This window comes from Neofelis nebulosa, chromosome 2 (assembly GCF_028018385.1).
Source record: "Neofelis nebulosa isolate mNeoNeb1 chromosome 2, mNeoNeb1.pri, whole genome shotgun sequence".
NCBI lineage: Eukaryota > Metazoa > Chordata > Mammalia > Carnivora > Felidae > Neofelis > Neofelis nebulosa.
Window position 1 is genome coordinate 146,519,378 of NC_080783.1, and position 19,685 is coordinate 146,539,062.

Below are 19,685 nucleotides of genomic sequence, written 5' to 3' on the forward strand. Positions count from 1 at the left end.
TTCATATTTGGAGGAGAGTTTACTATTAGCAGATGGATTCTGAAGGAAGTTCTAAATATTTTACTTTAGGCAGAAGTGAAGAGATCCCAAACAGAAAGTCTGAAATGCAACAGCAAAGGAAGATCCAAGACAGAAGTAGATACATGAAGCAATCAATTAACACTGACTGCATGAAGCATCTATAATAACGTACTCTGGGATTACAAAAGAGAAGATGGAATTAACAAAATAACTCCGGAAGTGCGGGGATATAAATCAAGTGTTCTAAAATCTCTGAATTGCTTTGGAGGGAAGTAAAGGAGAAAATTTTGAGTTTGTTAATTTAAGTATGAATATGTCATTTATAATGTAATCAATCAAAGAACAGAGAAAGTTTTAAATTTCCATACTAGGAAATGCAAAAACAATGTTAATGCATCTGAGTAATTCAGGGGGAAAAAAAAATGACAGACCAAAAACATCAGTAAAGTTAGAGAATGTTTTTAAAACACGGTGAACAAATTTGGCCTAATAAATTAACTTAGAAACCTGCATCCAACAACAGAATACTCATTCTTTTGAGGAACACTAGGAACCTCCACGAAGTTTGCATATAATAAACCACAAAGTAGGATTTTAATGCCTTAGGTCAGATTCCCTAGAAGCAGAGCCTCAGCGACAGATTCTTGTACAGGTGACTTATTGAGAGGAATGCTTTCAGAAGTGGCCTCAGGGAAGGAGAGGACAAGAAAATAAAAACTAAAAGAGGGTGCAGTGTCAGGTGGAAGCTGGCTTCAGGCTGGCCCCGTAGGATCTCAGACAAATAGCACCAGAGTTGGTCCTTCCCTGAAGCAAAGGGTCAGACATCTGTGAGCCATCTACTGTGGGCAGAGTAGCTCCCATTTAGTCAAGCAAAATTTTCCTGAGAAGGAGGCTAACTCAACCCAGTGTGACAATGAAATGTTTCTCCAGACATTGCCAAATGTCACCTGGGGACAAAATCACCACTGTTGGGAGCTACTGAATTGGAATAATTAAAACCATTTCTATTCAATCACAGTCCCATCTCATAACAGGTGTTCAAAGGTCTAAGCAGTGATAGGGCTGGAGAAAAACATGGAGGGAGGGGCCACTTGACAATGTCTGAGGAAAGGTCTTCTTTGCCTTAAAATATGTTTAAATTGCCTGACTCTCTATGGAGAAAATAAAAGTGACATGATCCAACCGGACTCCTGCTGTACTTCCTCAGGTCTTTGTTTTTGTTGCTTTATCAGTGGGTAAGGAAGTGCGCCCTACTTTATTAACATTTTTCAGTTTTTTGTCCTTTTATTTTTATTCAGAACGATGTTAAGCAAATCATTGAACTCGGAATAAAATGCCAAACTCACAGTATTTTTTTTTTAATTTTTTTTCAACATTTTTTATTTATTTTTGGGACAGAGAGAGACAGAGCATGAACGGGGGAGGGGCAGAGAGAGAGGGAGACACAGAATCGGAAACAGGCTCCAGGCTCCGAGCCATCAGCCCAGAGCCCGACGCGGGGCTCGAACTCACGGACCGCGAGATCGTGACCTGGCTGAAGTCGGACGCTTAACCGACTGCGCCACCCAGGCGCCCCCCAAACTCACAGTATTAATGCGAAAGAAAGCTAAGCAAAAACCCTAAACTGCCTGAGTTTTGTACATTTGTCTTTGGAAGAGAGTGTTTTTTTGTTTTTTGTTTTGTTTGTTTTTTGAGTCACAGGACCATCAAACGCAAGCCTGATTATAGTGATCGCGATGATGAGAGCAACACATCCAATACTAACTAGAGCTCACCTTCATCAATTCATGTTTTGTGTATTGCCCGTGGATTTCTCATATTTTTTTACAAGGTTACAATTCAGACAGCAAAGCTCATTGCATAGTCCCCACTGACAAAAATGCACTGACCGCGGACCTTGTGCTGGGCGCTGTGGAAGGCACTGAGGATTCTGTGGTTAGCATAATAGTGGTGGTTCCTGTGCTCATGCATGTTTTAGTTCAGAAATAAGACATTAAAACAAGTTATGCAAACAAACATAATTGAATTTCTGAGAAGCACTGTAAAGGAATAATACAGGGCACCACAAGTAAGTGTGGAAAGGAGAGCTAATTTAGATTAGTCAGTCAGCCATCTTACCCTGATGAAATGAGAGTTAAGATGAATTTTTAATAAGAGTGCAATTAGGGAAGAAATGAGGGGAGTTATTTCCGGGCAGAAGGAAGGTTTGTGTGCAAAATTCCTAATTGCAGAAGCGTTGGGTGTATTCAGTACCTAAATGAGGTCGACGCGCCGAAGCTCAGATAATATGTAATGGGAAGAAGAGCCAGCAGCAGCCAGATTATAGGATTTTGTAGTCCCAGTATGGCGACCGCAAGCTTTTATGATCGTGCAGAAAAGTGACATGACTTATCTCTTTTACAAAACTCACTGTAATGACTGGGTGAGAGTGAACTGGAGACTGCCCAAAATGATGATTCCTGGCCATGCTACCACCCCTAAAAATAGGCTTTGTAAAATTACTAGCCTGTTTATAAAAGATTTAAAATGCTAAGTGCCATACACTTGCTTTAAAAGCAACAAGAGGCGTTGGAACTCTTAAAATGTAACATTTTCCCCCTTGCTCCCTCCAAACTGGGCACAATTCCAATCGTTACTTTGTTTCTCAGCCTTTGTAAGATATAATGGACATAAAACATTGTGTACGTTTAAGGTGCAGTAATTGGGTTTTTAAATGATCTAATATAAAGGTTTTCTACCCATAAAAATAATCTCTTTGGTCATTCAAGGCCCTTTGCAATGGAATTCAAATTAAATAAATAAATAAATAAATAAATAAATAAATAAATGTGTGTGTGTGTGTATACATATACATATACATACACATATACATATATATAATTTATTGCCAAATTGGTTTCCATACAACAGCCAGTGCTCATCCCAGCAGGTGCCCTCCTCAATGCCCATCACCCACTTTCCCCTCCCCCCACCCACCATCAACCCTCAGTTTGTTCTCAGTATTTAAGAGTCTCTTATGGTTTGCCTCCTTCCCTCTCTGTAACTTTTTTTTTCCCCCTTCCCCTCCCCCCTGGTCTTCTGTTAAGTTTCTCAGGATCCACACATGAGTGAAAACATATGGTATCTGTCTTTCTCTGCCTGACTTATTTCACTTAGCATAATACCCTCCAGTTCCATCCACGTTGCTGCAAATGGCTAGGTTTGATTCTTTCTCATGGTACAATGGCATTTCCTATGAACAGTTTAGATTGCAACCGAAAGTAATGAAGAGCTACTTTTATAACAGACTTATTTCCAGGAAATCAGGTGCCTTCCTGTATGAGCAAAACAAGAGCCTATTTATGATAATCTACATCCACAGTAAAATGTATTAGAAATGTTCAGTTAAACCACCGTCCCTAATATGTTTTTGAAACCTCTTAAGACACCACATTCTTCCACTAGGCACCACCTGCATTTCACTGGCCAGAAAAAAATCATGGACTATGCAACTGCTGCTTGGCCCAGAACTCCACTAAAACCCCAGAGTGCTGCAATTCAAAATGCATATTCAATTGAAGCTGCACCGGCTCTCTGTTTCTGTGATATATTTTGCTACAGAGTTTCCAAAGCAATGGTATCTGGGCACTGTTTGAACTCTGAGTTTTCCACACACAGCCTCCTTCTTTCTTATAGCAGAGTAGATCCTGGGGTAACATAAAAAGATAACACAAAGAGTTATTATTTTAACACCCGACCCCCTTGATAGGCAAATGTGCGTATTTGTAAAAATTCATAGTCACGCCTACTGGAGCAAAGGGGGCGAATACAAGGATGTGAAATCTAAGGAATACAAAATGGTGTTAAATTTTAATTGTTCCTAAAAGCAAGATAGAGAGTAAACAAAAGAATAGAATAGGCAGAGGAAAACTGAGCCAGCAAGATAGAAAGGGGCTGGGCTTCAGTGAGTGAAATGCACATGGCACGGTTCCCTTCAAAGATGTGATGAGCAAACAATCTTAGGGGAAAAAGATGTCCTTCCTCATTTTCAGCAGCATCTACTACATTCACATGAGCTTTATGGATAGTCTTGCATTTAGCAGCGGGGTTATAGGATGTGCTATAAACAGCTCTAATCTCTGACTGAATTACCATCTAAAAGGTAAGAAGTCGGCTCCCCCCAGTATCACAAAAAAATATACTGCAAAGAATCAGACAATGACCCAGCATGGTCTTAGCTAGCTAGCCCTTGAAACCACATGAACATTACAGGAAAATAAAGGGAATGACTCTTTGATATGCCTTCCCTTTGGGGAGTCTGTGTAATTAAAGACAGCATGTTTGAATTACATAAATGGGTTTTCTTTCAATAAATGATCTTAGTAGAGTGAAGAAGTCCACCATGAACTAGCAAACAAAAAAAAAAACAGCTCTGAAAGTGAATTCCTAGGGAAGGGAATGGAAGCCTATGCCACATACTATTGGACTCTTCTAAGTTCTTTACTATGTCTCATATGTCAAGACAGAATGACCTAGAGACTGGCTACCATGCATGAGATGGGCTCTTAGCACTGGAGGATAAGCTACAGATTGAGTGCTGCCCCAAAGTAGGGATGTTCTAAGAAATGTTAAAAAAATGGGGCGCCTGGTGGTGGTGGGGGGGGTGTCAGTTGGTTTAAGCATGGGACTTAGGCTCCGGTCATGATCTCATGGTTGGTGGGTTTGAGCCCTGCACTGGGCTCTTGTGCAGAGCCTGCTTTGGATCGTCTGTATCCCTCTCTCTCTCTGCCCCTCCCCTATGTTCTCTCTCTCACAAATAAATAAACATTTAAAAAATAAAGTAAAAAAGAAGTGTTAAAAAAATGAAAACAACCTAAAAGTCTTCAAGTGGATTTCAATCAAATCCAAAAGTTACATGCATATCTATTTAAGCAACTGTTCAAGAATACATTTACTAACACACCAGGTCTCAAAACAATTATTGTGTGAAAAAAGAAATATTAAAAACAGGTACATACTAAATGATATCATTTTTATAATGAAATAACAAGGATATCAGTCAGCCAATAAACATATGAAAAGATGCTCAAATTATAAGAGGCATTAAAATCACAGTGTGTTACCAATACACATCTGCCAAATGAAAGAGAAGGATGGATAAGGCTACAGAGCACACACAATGCTCTTCACTGCCAGTGCAAACAGGAATTAACACAACTATGAAAATGTTTGACAGTATCTGCTAATGCGGTAGGTACGTCTTTACAGCAATCCTTTTTGTATATACCCAAGAGGATGTGCACATAAATGAATGAGAAGATATGTAAAGAATGTTCACAAAGTTTTGTTTATAATAGTCAAAAAACTAGACGATGCTCAAATGTCCATGAACACTTGTATCAATACATATGGTGGTTCATAGAATGTCATACTATATGGCAATGAGAACAAATGATCTACAGTTACACACAAAAGATAGACTAACCTCACAAACATAATACTGAAAAAATACACTAGATACTAGAAAGTACATAGTTTATGATTCAATTAAAAATTTTTTTTAAGTTCATTTACTTACTTTGAGAGACAGAAAGCACACAAGCAGAGGAGGGGCAGAAAGAGAGTGAGAGAAAGAATCTCAAGCAGGCTCTGCACTGCCAGCACGGAGGTGGACATGGTGCTCAATGTCATGAACCATGAGATTATGACCTGAGCCGAATTAAGAGTTGGATGCTTAACAGACTAGGCCACCCAGGTGCCCCTAAACCCTGGCATTTCTACATAATGGTGAGAATATGGAGTACCGGAAATTATATACATTGCTGGTGAGAGTATAAATTGGGACATTCATATTTAAAAACTGTTGGATTTTATCTACCATGAAATGAACACCACAGGATCAACTAATTTCAGTCTTAGACATATGCCCAACTAAAATCCTCATGCATGTGCTGAGTGCCATAAACACCACCCCAAGTTCTCAACATCAATAGAATGGATACACAACGGCAGTATACTCATCAAATGGAATACTATACAGCAAAACACATGAATAAATTATGACAAAAAACTAACAACTTGAACAAATTATAAATCATAATGGTGAAGAAGCCAACATAAAACAAATCATCCTGTAAAATTCCATTGATGTAAAAATAAAAACAGACAATAGTAATCTATGGTGATAGAAGTCAGATCAGTTTCTGTATTAGTTATCTATGACTACACATTACACACTCCCAAAACATCATTTGTCATTTCAGAGTTTCTATAGGCCAGGAATCTAGGCATGGTTTAGTCTGGTCCTCTGCTTCAAGGTGAGAACAAGCTTCAGTCAGGGTGTGACTGGAACTGTAGCCATTTCAAGGCTCAAATGGGGAAGGATTACCATCCCAAGCTCATTTCATGTGGTTGTTGGTAAAATTCATCTCACCGTGTGTTGTTGGACTGAAGGCCTCAGATCCACACTGGCTGATGCTTGGAGACTAGTCTCAATTCCTTGACATTTGGGCCTCTCCACCTGGGCAATTTGCTTCATCAAAATGAGCAAGTCAAAAAGACGAGACACAGAGTACTAGTGATACGGGAATCAGTTCCTTGTAACCTAATCATGGAAGTGACACTCCATCACTTTTGTTATATTCTGTTTGTTAGGATAGAATTAAAGGTAACTAAGTTAAGCCCACACTCAGGAAAGGATTATGCAAGCGTTTGAATACTAGAAGGCTGAGATCATTATCAAACTCTGCCTACCAGTTTCCTTGTGGGAGAAGGGAAGGAGTTTAAATTTGGGAGGTGCCATGACTAGGCTTTTTGGAGTTTTTGGTAATAATCCATTGCTTGACTTTGGTTATGGTAGAAGGGCATGCCTACTTTTTGAAAACTATCTACTGTAAGAATGTAATTCAGTTACTGTTCTTTATATATGTAATTTCTAAATTAATTTTTTTAAATAGAATATCATTACACCTAGAATAAAATTTAGAAGGCAAAAGTGAATATACTTACCAAGTTTAAAGTCTAGTATCATATATAAAACAATGAAAACAATACTTTTACAAAACATGAAGTGAACTGGGGCTCCTGATGAGGGACTAGCCATGCAAGGCAAGAACCCAATCTGGAACTACTGAATTTGTGGGACGAGAGCTGACTCTGCAGAAATAAATAGAGCCCTTATAGTCACACTATTGACTAGAGAGCATGCTGTTGGTATAGAAGAATCAACAGAAAGTCCCTGTAGTTTACGGATCAAAGAGTACATGGGGTAATTAATGTTTTAAAGGATTATTCTGCCAGTGAAATGGCTGCAAAGCATGACATAGTGAAACAGATAATCCAGTTTTCAAATTCTGGGTTTACCACTTATTCACTCTACCTTTGGGGAAGGCACTCAGCCTTTCCTGAACTCCATCTACATTTGCAAAGTGAGTATAATATGTCCTAAGTTGCAAAGTTCTTGTAAATATCAGTGAGGTCAGGTATGGAAGGAATACATCGTAGACCTTAGCACAGAGTAGATACTCAATACATAATAAGTATGGCTTCAATTTTATTTTTATTATGGAAAACAATCAATGGAGACTGATAATACCCTGCATTTCAACACTGACATCATCAGAGAGAATTGGTGAAAGATAGGGGAAGTGGTCTGCTGTTTACCAACTAGCCTACGTTTTGTGCCATAGAAAAGTAGAGAAGTTCCACCAGACCTCAGCTGGTGTACATCTGCTTTGAATACATAAAATATGCTTTGGTGTACATAACCTTGAGACATAAAATGGATGTGTGATTTTATTTCTCCTGAGAGGTTGTTCTGAGTGTGCAGGTTACCGTGATATCTAAATCCACTATTTGGACTCCCTGTGTCTGATGGAAAAGAAGACTGAGTACCTGTTTGTTGTGAACTAGAAAGCCGAAAAGATTCTTTACAAGATTTCTCAGCCTGTGGTGGCTGTGTTTATTGTAAGACTGTATCATATTGGATAATCCTGCTTGATGAACTTCTTGGAAAATCCTTGATGGTGAAATCCTAAGGTAAGAGACTCTAAATTTCTTATTTAACAAATCTTTTCATTCTAATTCTCACCAGCAAAATTGCAACCTTAGCTTCTTCTGTCCCCAGATAGAATGACTACCGTCCTTTTTTTTTTTCTTTTTACTCCTCTTTGAGGCAAAAGTATATTGTCTCAATTTCCTCTTTTCACTTTTTTCCCCCACTAGTTATTTTAGTTGGCTGGTCTCTGGTTTTAAACCCCAACACTCTATGATACTGCTCTTGTTATATTTACCGACGACCTCCATTTTGATTAAATGGATGTTTCTTTGCATCCATCTCGGTCCCCTGCTTGGCATCATATTTCAAGGTGACTTACCCCTGCTACTCTCAACTACTTTTCCTTTCTTGGCTTCTGTGGTACCACATTCTTCAGGGTTTCTTCCCATATTCTTTTCAGTCTCTTTACCAGGCTCTAAATTTTCTTCTAGGCATCTAAATTATAAACTCTTCTGGGACTTGGCCCCAGGATCTTTATTCTCCTCTGTTTATATCCTCTTTGAAGTGATCTCATCTAATCCTAGGACTTTTTAAAAAACATTTTTTTAGTTTATTTATTTAGTTTGAGAGACAGAGGGAATGCACACACAAGTTAGGGAGGGTTAGAGAGGAGGAGAGACAGAATCCGAAGCAGGCTCCACACCATCAGCACAGAGCTCGATGTGGGGCTTGAACTCATAAACCTAGAGATCATGACCTGAGCTCAGATCAAAAGTCAGATGCTTAACTGACTGAGCCACCCAGGCACTCCTAATCCTAGGACTTTTAATGCCAGTTTTATTGTGATACCTCTCAACATTGATATTTCCTGCCTTAATACTCTTCTGAAATTCAGGCTCATAAATCATACAACACCTGAATTTTTCTTTTGAGAGTTATCAGGTTCTCAATAAAAGAACTGATAAATCCTGCTCCTATGCCTGCAATGCTTCCTGCTGCTTCTTCTCTTCAAGGCTCTGCACAAATGTAGTTCTCCAAGAGGTCTTCCTTGACTATCCTATCTCTTTTTAATCTCACCTTTTTTGTTTCATTCCTGAATGCAATATTAAATACTGTATTCCTCTTTTTATCTCACTTTTTTATCTTGTTCCTCCTCTTTTTATCCCACCTTTTTTTTCATTCCTGAACACAATATTAAATATTTTGTTCATCTATATCTTTACTTATTTATTGTCTTCTTATATTAAGATATAAACCTGTAGGATAAGAATGCTTATCTGGCTTTTCATCTGCTAGATTTCTACCAACAAGAACAGATGTGAAACATAGTAGGCACTCAATAAATACTTCTCAACTTCATTAACAGAAAAAAAATAACCATGATGCTTGTATCTCGGCCCACTGTTATCAAAATGTGGTGTTAGCTAACCTTCATGAAAATTCTGATTAGGGCACTGTGCCTTGGTGTTGCTGCTTGTGTTGCAGGTTGGCATATCTGAATATTACCAAGCCCATGAGTAAAATTTGGGATAAAAAGGGTGCCACCATGCATATAAAACATATTGAGAGGGGCACCTGGGTGGCTCAGTTGGTTAAACTTCCAACTTCGGCTCAGGTCATGATTTCACGGTTCATGAGTTGGAACCTCGCTTTGGGCTCTGTGCTGACAGCTCGGAGCCTGGAGCCTGCTTCGGATTCTGTGTCTCCCTCTCTCTCTGCCCCTCCCCCACTTGTACTCTGTTTCTCTCTCTCTCTTAAAAATAAATAAACGTTAAAAAAAACATATTAAGAGGGGCGCCTGGGTGGCGCAGTCGGTTAAGCGTCCGACTTCAGCCAGGTCACGATCTCGCAGTCCGTGAGTTCGAGCCCCGCGTCAGGCTCTGGGCTGATGGCTCGGAGCCTGGAGCCTGTTTCCGATTCTGTGTCTCCCTCTCTCTCTGCCCCTCCCCCGTTCATGCTCTGTCTCTCTCTGTCCCAAAAATAAATAAAAAAACGTTGGAAAAAAAAAATTAAAAAAAAAAAAACAACATATTAAGAGGAGTGTGTTGGGTGGCTCAGTTGGTTCAGTGTCCAACTCTTGATTTTGGCTCAGGTCATGATCTCATGGTTCATGGGTTTGAGCCCTGCAACAGGTTTTGCACTGACAGTGTGGAGATTGCTTGGGATTCTCTCTCTCTGCCCCTCCCCAACTTTCTCTCTCTCTCTCTCAAAATAAATAAATAAACTTTTTAAAAAATTAAGAAAAATAGAAACAGTTTACTGGGTCTGATGGGTAGAAAATGTGAATATAGAAGTGGCATCAACACCTAAGAACACTCTTCCTATGTTGATCCTAAGGCAGGGTTCTCAAACGGTTTTACCTCAATATAGACGAGATTGACAAATTGTAAAGTTAATGTTCCTCTTAGAACATATTTAACTGCTGTTGAAATTACTTGAATTAGTTGTGATTTAAGCATCTTCAGAAGAAATAAGAAGTCAGGTGCAAGAGCCATGGCCTTTTTATGAGGCTCATAAAACTATCATTTAGGAGCGCCTGGGTGATTCAATCAGTTGAGTGTCCAGCTCTTGATTTTGGGCTCAGGTCATGATCCCAGGGTTGTGGGATGGAGCCTTGTGTCAGGATCCATGCTGAGCTTGGAGCCTGCCTGAGATCTCAATCTCTCTCTCTCTCTCCTTCTGCCCCTTCCCTGCTCGTGCATATGTGTGCTCTCTCTCTCTCTAAAATAAAACCAACCAACAAAAACTATAATTTAAAAAAACCTATTCACTTCTCCCCATACTCCTGTCCCACTAGGGTCCAGGCTAGAACGAGCATCCTAGAGGAAAAGGCATCTAAACTGTAACCTTGGGATCAATGAGAACTGCCTGTTGGAGCATACAAGAGTGGTAGGGTTGGAAGTAGGAATCCTAAGTATAGGGTCTCAGTGAAGTAACCTATTTAAATAATCTACAGAAAAACTTCAGTTACGCCAGGAACATTCACAAAAATTTTAGTCCAAATCTCTGAACTTTTGAGATTAACCTGTCACTGACTTCTATAAAGCATGAAATTGACTCATGGAGAACACTGTAAATGAGGTCATTTTTGGTCTTTTGTTTTTATAGTATTAGGTGAGATGAGTCATTTCTCCTTATTTTACATTACTCTAAATAAACTGAAATTAGCAAAAGTATATTTTTGGCTTCCATTACATCCAAAAGTTTAAACATTTTTAATAATGATCTCAGTACACCCAACATTGAACCAAATGATTTTGGACCAATTTATGCCATGAAAAAAAAGTCCAGATTACAATCAGTGCTATAACTTCCCAAGGTTTACTATTTCTTTTCCCTATCAAATGTTCCCCCTGTTATATGTCAAGAAAAATAGCTAATCAGATTGGAAGTTATTAACTACAACATCACAATGAAATAAAATGACCTAATTTAATTTTAATTTTGTTAATTTGAGAGAGAGAGAGAGAGAGAGAGAACACACAAGCAGCAGAGAGGCAGAGGGAGAGAAAGAGAGAAGCTTAAGCAGGCTCCATGCTCAGCACGGAGTGTGATACAGGGCTTGATCCCACAACCCTGGGATCATGACCTGAGCTGAAATCAAGAGTTGGATGCTCAAGTGAGTGAGCACCCCAGGTGCCCCTAAAATGACCTAATTTTATTTTATTTAAAAAAAATTTTTTAACATTTATTTATTTTTTGAGAGACAGAGAGAGACAGAGCATGAGCAGGGGAGGTGCAGAGAGAGGGAGACACAGAACCGGAAGCAGGCTCCAGGGTCCAAGCTGTCAGCACAGAGGCGGATGCGGGGCTCGAACTCATGAACTGTGAGATCATGACCTGGGCTGAAGTCGGTCGCCTAACTGACTGAGCCACCCAGGCACCCCAAATGACCTAATTTTAAAAACATATACTACATATTTTACTAATACCTAGATAGTCAGGTATTTCAGAGAAAGAATAATATTTATACTTTAAAAAGCCAATAATAAAACATTGACATATCCTTCCAATAAGATGATCAAATTCTTCATTTTACCTTTCTCATGACATTGCTTTCATTAAAAAAATTTTTTTTAATGTTTCTTTATTTTTGAGAGAGAGAGAGAATGAGTGGGATAGGGTAGAGACAGAGGGAGACACAGAATCTGAAGCAGACTCCAGGCTCTGAGATGTCTGCACAGAGCCCAACGCAGGGCTCAAACCCACTAACTGTGAGATCACGACCTGAGCTGAAGTTGGACACCTAACCGACTGAGCTACCCAGGTGCCCCGACATTGCCTTCATTCTTATAGCCTGTCTAGTGAAGGTTAACTCAGTAGGTCTGGGAGACCCTCACATTCCAAAGAAAGGTGTAGCCATTATCTGGCTCCTGGAAGAAAATAAATGAAAGCCCTTGGAATATTCTGCCTGATTAAAATGTTTTGTATATATGTTGGGCTCCCATATAAACCACCAGATAACTTATGCTCACAATGTGATTTATGATAAGGGTCCTAGGCTACACTGAATCAGTTTGACTTCTGAAGGGGCCTCAGTCTGAGTAACTGAGAGCAGCTACATGAGCTCCCCACGTCTACACATGACTGTCCCTCACAACAACAAAAATACTAAACACCAAGGCTTGGGTTTTCTCATGTTTCTGGGAGAATTGCATACTGTCTATACAATGCTACTGTGAGACGACAATTAGAAATCTGTGCCTGTTTCTGTCTTGGACTCTAGTCTATGCACTTTTTGCTTTTGCTGGTTTCAATTCATAGCCTTTTGCTGTAATAAACTGTCACTTTGAGCATGTAACTTTTCTGAGTTCCCTGCCCTTCTAGTGAATCTTTGAACTTAAGGAATGGCACTGGGGACTCCTGTGCCCAGTTGATCTTAAACTGGGATTTTCTAGAATGATCCTGACTCACTGAAACATAGAAAAAGCATGGTTTGGAAAAAGGAAGAATGAGTAGGGGTGTATTATAAGATGGTCTCATTTTGTCCCAGTTAAATAGAGCCTTAGCTTTCTCTATCTATAATCTTTAGAAAACCATGAATATCATTCTTGCTAACAATCATCAAAGAGATCTAAAATAGATCCATCCAATATTGAAAGAATCAAATTTCACCTGATATGAAATTTGAGATGCTGACAGCTCTAAAATTCACTGCATTTGTTTCTAGATTTGTGCCTGGGTCTCCTATCATAGCACGGAGGGAAAAATCCTTTTTTGGCTCAACAGGAAGCTTGATAACCAGTTTTTCATACAGGGTCAGCATTCCATTATTTTTCAGATGTGAGATGTACCTCAGTCGGAACTGAGAATTAATTAGCACTGAATCTACATTACCTCTCAAAGGGCATCATTTGGACTGGAACACTTTATAAGGCTAGTTCTCAGGACTGGCCTTGGGTCAACCTCTCCCTACCTGCTGTGAGATGGTGCTGAGGGTAACTTCGGAAGGGTCACACCACAGATACTCTAACTATCTAGGTCCAAATGTATGGAAACATTAGACAAACTCATCAAAGAATACTCTGAGGTGGTAGAGAAATAGACATACACACTTAGTTGTTGACTCTGGTAAATACAAAACCCATGCTCCTGATAATTAGGGGTTTTCAGAAGTGAATTCTTTTTCTTCTCTGATAAGTCCAAGAAGAACTGCTTAATGTAGGATTTAAAATGAAATCTGAGGAGTAAATAAGGAAATAAATCAACTAAAAGAGAAGACACTGAAACAATTCAAGACAATGGAAGCCCAGAGTTACACAGTTCATGGTGCAGCTGGCACTGTGGGAGCAGGAGGCTATTTGGAATAGGGAAGGGAATTCTCAGGCCATAAACGAAAGAGGCTTGGAATTCCTGTTAAGGAAATTATAAAATGAGTCTTCTTTTTGCTTTCCCAGCATAATGCTGTGACTCACTTTTGACACCATATATTATGCCTCTTTCATTCAATACAAGTTTTAAAAATAAAAAGTAATTTCTAAAGAATATCAGAACCTGTAATACAGAAAACAAATTGCATGTTTTTTGAAAAAATTAACTTACATAAATGGGAAACAAGTCATAAGATGTAATGAAAGAAAGGCCTAGTTTGCAATATCATCAAAACAAAGTGCTGTAGAATAAAATCAACAAGTATAAGGCGTTCATATAAAGAAGTATTAAAATGTTACTGAAAGAGACAAAAATTTGTAAAAGAGGGTTAGAAATTAAAATGTCAATCCTTACAGTCAATGTATATATTTAATATGATTCAGATAAATCTGGCAGAAAGATACTTTGGGAAGCAGAAAAACTTGTTTTAAGGCAGACATATAAAAACTAAAAGCAAGCGGTGTGCCTGAGCGGCTCAGTGGGTTAAGTGTCGACTCTTGATCTCAGCTCAGGTCTTGATCTCATGGTCGTGAGTTCTAGCCCCACATTGGGCTTAGTGCTGAGTGTGAAGCCTACTTAAACACACTTAAACACACACACACACACACACACACACACACACACACACACACACACAAAGAAAAAAAAAACTTAAAGCAAGAATATCCAATGAAATTCTGGGGAAAAAATGGGGGTGGGGGGCACTCACTGTAATCATACAGTAAAACATCCCAACCATTACCACATTGGTATTTAATTTTAAACATCAATAGGGGCGCCTGAGTGGCTCAGTCAGTTAAGCTCAGGTTCATGATCTCACAGTTTGTGATACTGAGCCCTGTGTTGGGCTCTGTGCTGACAGCTTGGAGCCTGGGGCCTGCTTCAGATTCTGTGTCCCTCCCCTGCTCACACTCTGTCTCTCTCTCTGTCTCTCTCAAAAATAAATAAACATTAAGCATCAATAGAACAGACTTGAAAGCTTAAAAATAGACTCAAATTCATACTGAAATTCAGTATATGATGAATTTGGTATTTTACATTAGTGAAAGAATATGGATTTTTCAGTAAATGGTATTTGGACTATGAAAAAAGTATGAAAAAATATAAAGTTAGAGCTTCCCATATTCCTTTTACAAAATATATTTCAGAAGGATCAAAGTGAAACATGAAAAATTCAACTAAAAACTTAGATAATATATCTGAACTTAAAAAAAACAGTACTATAATGAGTCCCTTTTAAAATGTCACATGAAAGACATAAAATAAAAAATTAATAAATCCACCTACATAAAAATAATGAAATTATTTATTAAAATATATAAGCCAAACAAAAAGACAAACGGCAAGATGGAAAAAAAATCGCAATTTATATCAGACAAGGAGATAATTTCTTCATGCTATAAGGGAGCCCTTCAGATAACAGTGAGAAAAAGAACAACCCCATGAAAAACTGGGCAAAAATAGTAGAAGAAAATAAAGATGTAAGGGTCATAAGGAGATGTGCAAATTAAAACTATGAGTTATCTGTTTTACTTCTAAAAGCAGCGATAAATAACACATTCGTTGGGACATCAGATTGTCAAGGGTTTGGGGAAACAGGCAATCTCTCATATTTGTTAGCAATGGTATAAGCTGGTACAAGCACATATCAAAATTTTAAATGCACAAAACCTCTGACGCAGCAAGTTCTTTTTTTTAAAATGTGTAATTCAGTGTTTTTATTTATTTATTTTAATTTACAGTCAAATTAGTTAGCATATAGTGCAACACTGATTTCAGGAGTAGATTCCTTAGTGCCCCTTACCCATTCATTTTTAAGGACTCTATCTCATAGACAATCTGCCCTGGTGGAAAATGACAGATGTACTAGGATATTTGTGGCAGCACTATTGTAATGGCAGAAGACTAAAAGAACTCTGAAATCCGTCTATCAGGTACTGGTGATGTAAATTATGGGACATGGGTAGAACAGAACACTCCTCAGTCGCTAAAATAAAAAGAGAAACACTATTTAATGACTGTGAGATAATATCCAAGATTTATCATAAAGTTAAAAAAAGAATGATACAGAAACTGTGCGATTTCACTTATCACATGGATAAAAGAATAATTTGTTCCAGTCCGGAACTGCTATTGTTATGAAGTTTTGCCTCCTTCTTGGCTCGCTAGGATAAAGTATCTTTTGTCTCTGCAAGTGTATCAAATACCCAGGTTCTATCTAAACCATGGAGGCCACTACAATCTCTTGCTCCAGGTGACTTTTCCTGTCTGACCCAGTTTAATATAAATAACTTCAATGTGCCCAGTTGAGTGCTAATGTGTGAGATTTGGGATGTAGTCAGTGTTTATTAGATAGTTCTCTAAAAAATATATGACTGATTGATTTGTAATACATGATACATGGAAATTACTCAGAAAATAATACTTGCAATGACATAATTTTTCAAAATGGAAGATATTTTATTATTATACGTAGGTACTTCTGTGATAAAAATAATTGACATTCATTGAAGATAAATTTATAAAGCACACAAAACTATGAAAATAAACTTCAATCTCTTCAATGTCCTAGAAATCATGTTAATTTTAGCATACATATTCTTCTAGGGTTTTATCTATCTTTATTGCTTTTTAAGTATATTTAAAAAATAAAATAAAAAAGTACATACTACAAATTAAATTATTCTAACCAACTTTTCCGAGTTCATCTGCATGCAATGAATAATTTTAATTTATCTGGAAAGGGGTTTACAGGATGGGCAAGAAATTCAGTTTGCAAAGTTCACAAAAACATTCAGTTGTTCCTAGAACTCTTTTGGTTTCGGGATAACATAGACTTTATTGGTCACCAGAAAAAGCAGCTCATTTCTCTGCATTAGTCTGATTTCAAAGTAACCCTGCCCTACACTGCCTTTTAGGTCACATATTAATAGAAAATAAACTATTAGATTTTGTCCTGAAATTGACACCAGAACCAGAATTTTATATCCATGAAGAAGGGAAGGATAAACTTTAGACCTTATCACTTACTAAATATGAATCGGGCCAACAGGAAGTCAGGAGACGGGGAATTGGTGAGTTCTCCCACAGTTTCTCTGAAAGTTCCATTGAGCCTCAAACTCTATTGACAGGCTGGTCATTTTCTTAGCCCGTATTCCTGATAGTTTGGATAAGAATCTGAATTTTTTTTTCAATATATGAAATTTATTGTCAAATTGGTTTCCATACAACACCAAGTGCTCATCCGAAAAGGTGCCCTCCTCAATACCCATCACCAACCCTCCTCTCCCTCCCACCCCCCCCCTCAACCCTCAGTTTGTTCTCAGTTTTTAAGAGTCTCTTATGCTTTGGCTCTCTCCCACTCTAACCTCCTTTTTTTTTTTCCTTCCCCTCCCTCATGGGTTTCCGCCAAGTTTCTCAGGATTCACATAAGAGTGAAAACATATAGTATCTGTCTTTCTCTGTATGGCTTATTTCACTTAGCATCACACTCTCCAGTTCCATCCACGTTGCTACAAAGGGCCATATTTCATTCTTTCTCATTGCCACGTAGTACTCCATTGTGTATATAAACCACAGTGTCTCTATCCATTCATCAGTTGATGGACATTAGGCTCTTTCCATAATTTGGCTATTGTTGACAGTGCTGCTATAAACATTGGGGTACAAGTGCCCCTATGCATCAGTACTCCTGTATCCCTTGGGTAAATTCCTAGCAGTGCTATTGCTGGGTCATAGGGTAGATCTATTTTTAATTTTTTGAGGAACCTCCACCACTGTTTTGCAGAGTGGCTGCACCAATTTGCATTCCCACCAACAGTGCAAGAGGGTTCCCGTTTCTCCACATCCTCTCCAGCATCTATAGTCTCCTGATTTGTTCATTTTGGCCACTCTGACTGGCGTGGGGTGATATCTGAGTGTGGTTTTGATTTGTATTTCCCTGATGAGGAGAGACGTTGAGCATCTTTTCATGTGCCTGTTGGCCATCTGGATGTCTTCTTTAGAGAAGTGTCTATTCATGTTTTCTGCCCATTTCTTCACTGGGTTATTTGTTTTTCGGGTGTGGAGTTTGGTGAGCTCTTTATAGATTTTGGATACTAGCCTTTTGTCCGATATGTCATTTGCAAATATCTTTTCCCATTCTGTTGGTTGCCTTTTAGTTTTGTTGGTTGTTTCCTTTGCTGTGCAGAAGCTTTTTATCTTCATAAGGTCCCAGTAGTTCATTTTTGCTTTTAATTCCCTTGCCTTTGGGGATGTGTCGAGTAAGAGATTGCTACGGCTGAGGTCAGAGAGGTCTTTTCCTGCTTTCTCCTCTAGGGTTTTGATGGTTTCCTGTCTCACATTCAGGTCCTTTATCCATTTTGAGTTTATTTTTGTGAATGGTGTGAGAAAGTGGTCTAGTTTCAACCTTCTGCATGTTGCTGTCCAGTTCTCCCAGCACCATTTGTTAAAGAGACTGTTTTTTTTCCATTGGATGTTCTTTCCTGCTTTGTCAAAGATGAGTTGGCCATACGTTTGTGGGTCTAGGTCTGGGGTTTCTATTCTATTCCATTGGTCTATGTGTCTGTTTTGTGCCAATACCATGCTGTCTTGATGATGACAGCTTTGTAGTAGAGGCTAAAGTCTGGGATTGTGATGCCTCCTGCTTTGGTCTTCTTCTTCAAAATTACTTTGGCTATTCGGGGCCTTTTGTGGTTCCATATGAATTTTAGCATTGCTTGTTCTAGTTTCAAGAAGAATGCTCGTGCAATTTTGATTGGGATTGCATTGAATGTGTAGATAGCTTTGGGTAGTATTGACATTTTGACAATATTTATTCTTCCAATCCATGAGCACGGAATGTTTTTCCATTTCTTTATATCTTCTTCAATTCCCTTCATAAACTTTCTATAGTTTTCAGCATACAGATCTTTTACATCTTTGGTTAGATTTATCCCTAGGTATTTTATACTTCTTGGTGCAATTGTGAATGGGATCAGTGTCTTTATTTGTCTTTCTGTTGCTTCATTATTAGTGTATAAGAATGCAACTGATTTCTGTACATTGATTTTGTATCCGGCAACTTTGCTGAATTCATGTATCAGTTCTAGCAGACTTTTGGTGGATTCTATCAGGTTTTCCACGTATAATATCATGTCATCTGCAAAAAGTGAAAGCTTAACTTCATCTTTGCCAATTTTGATGCCTTTGATTTCCTTTTGTTGTCTGATTGCTGATGCTAGAACTTCCAACACTATGTTAAACAACAGCGGTGAGAGTGGACATCCCTGTCGTGTTCCTGATCTCAGGGAAAAAGCTCTCAGTTTTTCCCCATTGAGGATGATGTTAGCTGTGGGCTTTTCATAAATGGCTTTTATGATCTTTAAGTATGTTCCTTCTATCCCGACTTTCTCCAGGGTTTTTATTAAGAAAGGGTGCTAGATTTTGTCAAAGGCCTTTTCTGCATCAATTGACAGGATCATATGGTTCTTCTCTTTTCTTTTATTAATGTGATGTATCACACTGATTGATTTGCAAATGTTGAACCAGCCCTGCATCCCAGGAATGAATCCCACTTGACCATGGTGAATAATTCTTTTTATATGCTGTTGAATTCGATTTGCTAGTATCTTATTGAGAATTTTTGCATCCATATTCATCAGGGATATTGGCCTGTAGTTCTCTTTTTTTTACTGGGTCTCTGTCTGGTTTAGGAATCAAAGTAATACTGGCTTCATAGAATGAGTCTGGAAGTTTTCCTTCCCTTTCTATTTCTTGGAATAGCTTGAGAAGGATAGGTATTATCTCTGCTTTAAACGTCTGGTAGAACTCCCCTGGG

At 38.5% G+C, this 19,685-nt stretch overlaps 1 protein-coding gene across 7 annotated transcripts in view; it reads left to right on the forward strand.

Moving 5' to 3' along the window:
- Positions 1 to 7,692: 7,692 nt before the first annotated feature.
- LOC131504411 (endogenous retrovirus group K member 10 Gag polyprotein) overlaps positions 7,693 to 19,685 on the forward strand; it is a 49,388-nt gene continuing 37,395 nt past the window's right edge. For all 7 annotated transcript variants that reach the window (XM_058716656.1, XM_058716659.1, XM_058716657.1 and 4 more), the window contains exon 1: positions 7,693 to 8,037. The gene's annotated coding sequence lies outside the window, so the exon portion shown is untranslated. The remainder of the gene's footprint in view (positions 8,038 to 19,685) is intronic.